Source organism: Rattus norvegicus, chromosome X (assembly GCF_036323735.1).
Source record: "Rattus norvegicus strain BN/NHsdMcwi chromosome X, GRCr8, whole genome shotgun sequence".
NCBI lineage: Eukaryota > Metazoa > Chordata > Mammalia > Rodentia > Muridae > Rattus > Rattus norvegicus.
Genome location: NC_086039.1, coordinates 91682492 through 91688491, shown reverse-complemented (window position 1 = coordinate 91688491; position 6000 = coordinate 91682492). Strand labels below are relative to the sequence as shown.

The 6000-nt window shown below is 39.0% G+C and overlaps 1 pseudogene; it reads right to left on the bottom strand.

Moving 5' to 3' along the window:
* Positions 1–588: 588 nt before the first annotated feature.
* The window catches only part of Tpi1-ps3 (triosephosphate isomerase 1, pseudogene 3), a 73565-nt pseudogene continuing 68153 nt past the window's right edge, over positions 589–6000 (bottom strand).

Here is a 6000-nt window from a genome sequence, read left to right as displayed (position 1 = left end):
GTCATAAAACTTCAAAGCCAAAATTACTTTGAGACCCAAATAATCTTTTTCTAAGGTCCAGGTGTTTATTTCCCTTACAAGTAGGATGGTTCACAAACACAATACAAGGGGTTCAGCACTGTCTGGGAGAGAAGTATCCCAGGCCTCTTAGAGTAAGAGGATCTTGGCCTTAATGTATACTGAAATTCAGTAGGTCTTGGGAGTGAAGCTGGATCCAAGGCCATCTAAGGGACAGGCCAAAGTGACATGAAGCCTACATCTTGGGGCCCAGCCATGAGTTTCCATCCCAAACCAATGGAAGGTATTTTCCCTTGTCAGGGCCCAAAGAGACAGACAGTTCTATTCTTTCTCTTCCTCAGGGAGCTACTTTGGTGACATATTTGATTCTAACCATTTTAAGTGGTAACCGGATTGGCCTGGTTCCAACCAATATGGGAAGGTATAAAAGGCTCAGGAAGGTACAGTATGGATTAGGTGACAAGATGGGGTAGATGATGTCATCAGAAGCATGTTACTGGTGGGAATAGTTACTAAACTTCTAGGCAACCTAGTCCAGACTATGCAGGCAGGTAGGGGGGTGAGCAGTGCTTATTGTTTGGCATTGATGATGTCCACAAATTCAATGTGAGACATTGTACTGAGAGATGTACCGCCCATGAGGAAGACATCCACATCAGGCCAGCTTGCCAGCCATTTGCAGGTTGCTCCAGTCACAGAACCTCTTTAAATGATCAGGGTGCACTGAGTCACCCCATCAGAGACATGGATTTCAGCCATCCCTGGAGCTTCTCATGTACTTCCCAGGCCTTTTGAGGGGTTGCAGTCTTGCCAGTCCCAATGGCCCATACAGGTTCATAGGCCAGGACCATCTTGTTCCAGTCCCTCACATTATCTGCAATGACCTTGGTTTGCTTGAAAACATTTTTAGTGATGCCAGTTTCCCTTTCCCCTAAATTCCTCAAATGCAGGAAATCACTCCAAGTGATTTCTGCCCAATCAACTCGTCTGTTTCCCCAAAGACGTGCTGTTTTTCCGAGTGCCCCAGCACCACCCAGGTGTCTCCTAAGTCTTTGAATCATTCCAGAGCTGATTTCCACAACCAAGGTTGCATTGGCCACTTTGTAGGAGTTCTATGCAGCCACAGCAATTTTGCGATCCAGTTAGTACCTAGCAAAGTTGATGTAGGTCTTGGTTGTGCATAAATCACCTCAGTGTCTACTAGCACATTGACTGTGTTCAGGGTGCGGATGAGTTCTCTCAGGTACTTCTTCCTCCCATTCATCTTCCAGTTACCCTTCACGAAGAACTTCCTGGAAGGTGAAGTTCCAATAAGCTCAAGACTCAGAAGGTCTATATGCCAAGTAACCTTTTAACTGTAACCCCTTATAAAAATCAAAATGCAAATTACATATTTCAAACACAAAATGATGAATAACATACATTTCAATTACAAAAGGGAGGAATCAGATACATTGTGGCGAAATACTAAATCAAGGCAAGATTGAAAACCATCAAAGCTAACACCAAATTAAGTTTCCATGTTCAGTACTAGGGACTTGAATTTTTAAGATCTTAGATGACTCTGCCATACTAGTTTTATGACTTGACTTATGTGTCCTTCACTGCATGATTTCTACTCCTTTTACATAGCTCTCTTTGTCAGATATCTCATTGTCATTACATAACCAAACGATATCTTTGTACATTCGCTGCAAGGGTTCATCTTCGCAGCTGCATAGAGTAAGTGTTCACTAGCTATTACCTTCTTAGAGATATAAATTAAGGATTTGATTGCCACCTGTCACCTGGACTCATTAGCTTCTTGAAGCCACAGAGGAAGAATAAACAGCCCCTGCACTCTTACATTCTTCCTGTCACCAAATCCAGACTGACATAGAAAATACTGCTAACTTTTGCTGACTGGTAGGAATGGACCCTTTTTATTTCATGTAAGCTGGGGGGGGGCTTCTTACCTTGAGAAGATACTTGAATTTGCTCAGATGCTATTCAGGAGACCTTTTGTTAATGATGCTAATACCTTTCTTTTCACACAAGTCTCTGTAAGAGTTTGATGTCCTATTTCTTATTGAACTATATATTTTGTATTTCTTTCTGTTCCACAAGGATTTTTTGCAGACCCTCCTAACATTAATTAATAATAATTACATCACAGATTCAATATTTCATTACCTTAAAAAAGCCTCTTTCCATTCAGATTTCCTTTTGTTCCCTGGGGATAACCCAGTACCTCAGCTCTTCATACCCAAATCCCACCAGGAAAGAGCTGGTCTCCCAAAAGTGCTGACACACCCAAGATTCCTGGTTCACAGTCTCAGGGGAGAGACAAGCTCCAGTCAGAGACATCAAAACCAGTTAACACCAGAGTCATGAGAGGCAAGCACAAGAATCAAAGCAACAGAAACCAAGGATACTTGGGATCGGCAAAACCTAGTTTTCCCACCAGAGCAAACCCTGGATACACAAACACACCTGAAGAGCAAGATTCTGATTTAAAATCACATCTCGTCATGATGATACAGGACTTTAAGATATAAATAACTACCTTAAAGAAATATAGAAGAACACAGGTAAACAGATAGAAGCACTTAAAGAGGAAACACATAAATCCCTTAAAGAAATACAGAAAAATACAACCAAACAGGTAAAGGAATTGAACAAAACCATCCAGGATCTAAAAATAGAAGAAGAAACAATAAAGAAATCACAAAAGGAGGTAATCCTGGAGATAGAAAATCTAGGAAAGAGATCAGGAGTCATCAACAACAGAATGCAAGAGATAAAAGAGTGAATCACAGGTGCAGAAGATATCATAGAAAACATTGATGCAACAGTCAAAGAAAATGCAAAATGCAAAAAGCTCCTAACCCAAAACTTCTAGGAAATCCAGGACGCAATGAGAGGACCAAATCCAAGGACAGTATGTATAGAAGAGAATGAAGATTCCCAACTCAAATGGTCAGTAAATATCTTCAACAAAATTATAGAAGAATACTTCCACAACCCACAGAAAGAAATGCCTGTAAAATATACAAAAAGCCAATAGAACCCCCATTGGGGTAAATAAAAAAAAATGGATTCTTTTATCACACACTCGTGCCAGCACAGTAGGGCCACATGGCATCTGAGGGATATTTTCATCTGTCAGCCCAGCATCTCACCAGCTAGCTAAGCTCCATCCCATATCACAGTGTGACTGCTTCTCTCTGAGCCCCACAGAAATCTCTTTACCCATCTAGTTCCCAAGGCAGGTTGCTGCCATGCCAGTTTCATAGAAATTTCAATTCCATGATGGGCCTACTGCATCCCACCACCACATACTCTCTTTAACTCAATTAAGTTGCCCAATGAAAGAATATAACACACAATAACCTCTGATCTAATTGATAAGATATAATCTGCCCATTTAGACAGCACAAAATTTTCACACCCATCCCTTAAAAATGGTCATAACAACCTGTATCTATGCCAGAGAAGAATCTTAGATTTGCAACTTTGTTCTCCCAGCTTCTCCAGCTCTGTCTTTCCTTTCTAAAATGTATCTCCCACCCATCCTTCCTTCTCATACAATGACAGACCTCAATCTATCCTGTACCTGCCTTCTTGCATAAAGAAATCAACCTAAAAACCCCAAAAGCATGGGACCAGGAAAGAAGTTTTTCTCATCACATGATAATCAAGACACCTAATGCACAAAACAAAGAATATTAAAAGCAGTAAGGGAAAAAGGTCAAGTAACATATAAAGGCAGACTTATCAGAATTACACCAGACTTCTCACCAGACAGTATGAAAGCCAGATGATCCTGGACAGATGTCACACAGACTCTAAGATAACACAAATGCCAGTCCAGGCTCCTACATCCACCAAAACTCTCAATTACCATAGATGGAGAAACCAAAATATTCCATGACAAAAACAAATTTACAAAACCCAAAAGAAGATAGCCACATAAACATAATTCGATCTCAAACAACAAGTAAAGGAAGCAACAATCTCTGGTCCTTAATATCTCTTAACATCAAATGACTCAATTCCCTAATAAAAAGACACAGACTAACAGACTGGATGCTTAAACAGGACTCGGGATTTTGATGCATACAGGAAATGCACAACAATGAAATCTAGGAAAAATCTACATAGATGAAAGCTCAATTCTGAACATCTATGCTCCAAATGCAAGGACACCCACATTCATAAAGGAATCTTTGCTAAAGCTCAAAGCACACAATGTTCCTCACACAATAGTGGTAGATTTCAATACCACAATCTCATCAATAGAAACATGATCGTGGAAACAGAAACTAACGGAGAGACAGTGAAGCTAGCAGAAGTTATGAATCAAATTGATTTAATAGATATCTTTAGAACATGTCATCCTAAAATAAAAGACTGTACTTCTTCTCAGCACAGCATGGTACCTTCTCTATAATTGACCATATAATTGGTCACTAAATAGGCCTCAACAGATACAAGAAGATTGAAAAAATTCCATGCATTCTATCAGATTACCATGGACTAAGGCTGGTCTTTAATAACAACAACAAAGAGAAAGTCCATATGCACATGGAAGCTGAAAAATCCTCTACACAATGATTACAAGGAAGAAATAAAGAAATGAAGGACATTTTAGAATTTAACAAAAATGAAGACACCACATACCCAAATTTTCGGAACACAATGAAAGCAGTGCTAAGAGGAAAACTCAAAGCTCTGAATGTCTCCAAAAATAAACTGGAAAGGATATACACTAGCCACTTGTGTAGCTTTTAGCACATCTAAAATCTATAGAACAAAAATAAGCAAATACACTCAAGAGAAGTAGATGGCAGGAAATAATCAAGTTCAGGACTGAAATCAACCAAGTAGAACCAAAGAGAAGTATACAAAGAAGCAAAAAAAAAAAAAAAAAACCAAAAAAACAAAACTAGGAGCTGATTCTTGGAAAAATCAACAAGATAGATGAACCCTTAGCCAGACTAACCAGAGGGCACAGAGAGAGTAGCCAAATTAACAAAATCAGAAATGAAAAGGAAGAAATAATAACAGAAACTAAAGAAACCCAAAAATTCATTGATCTGGCTATGAAAGCCTATACTTAACAAAATCGAACATCTGAATGAAATGGACAATTTTCTAGACAGACCACTGGTCCTTGTACAATACTCAAGTCCAAGTGAATCAAGGACCTCCACATGAAACCAGATACACTGAAACTAATAGAGGAAAGATAAGGAAGAGTCTCAAACACATGGTCAATGGGGAAAATTTTCAGAACAGGACACAAATGGCTTATGCTCTTAGATTAGCAATCAACACTTGGTTACTCATAAATTTGAAAAGCTTTTGGAAAGTTAAAGGACACTGTCAATAGGACAAAAGGGCAACCAACAGATTAGGGAAAGAACAACCAAATAACCCTATTAAAAATGAGATACAGAGCTAAACAAAGAGTTCTCAACTAAGGGATATCAAAGGGCGGAGAAATACCTAAAGAAGAGTTTGACATCCCTAGTCTTCAGGGAAATGCAAATCAAAATGATCCTGAGATTCCACCTCACACCAATCAGAATGCCTAAGATAAAAAACTTAGGTGATAGCAGATACTGGTGAAGATATGGAGAATGATGAACACTCCTCCATTGTTTATGGGATTGCAATGGTACTATCAATCTGGAATCAGTTTGGAGGTTTCTCAGAAAATTGGACATAATACTACCTGAGAACCCAGATATACAACTCCTGGGCATATACACAATGATGCTCCAACATATAACAAACACACATGTTCCACTATGTTCATAATAGCCTCATTTATAACAAGTAAAATCTGGAAAGAACCCAGATGTCCCTCAATGGAAGAATGGAAACAGAAAATGTGATACAGTTACACAATGGTATACTGCTCAGCTATTAAAAACAATGAATTCATGAAATTTGCAGGCAAATGGTTGGAACTATTAAATATCATCCTGAGTGAGG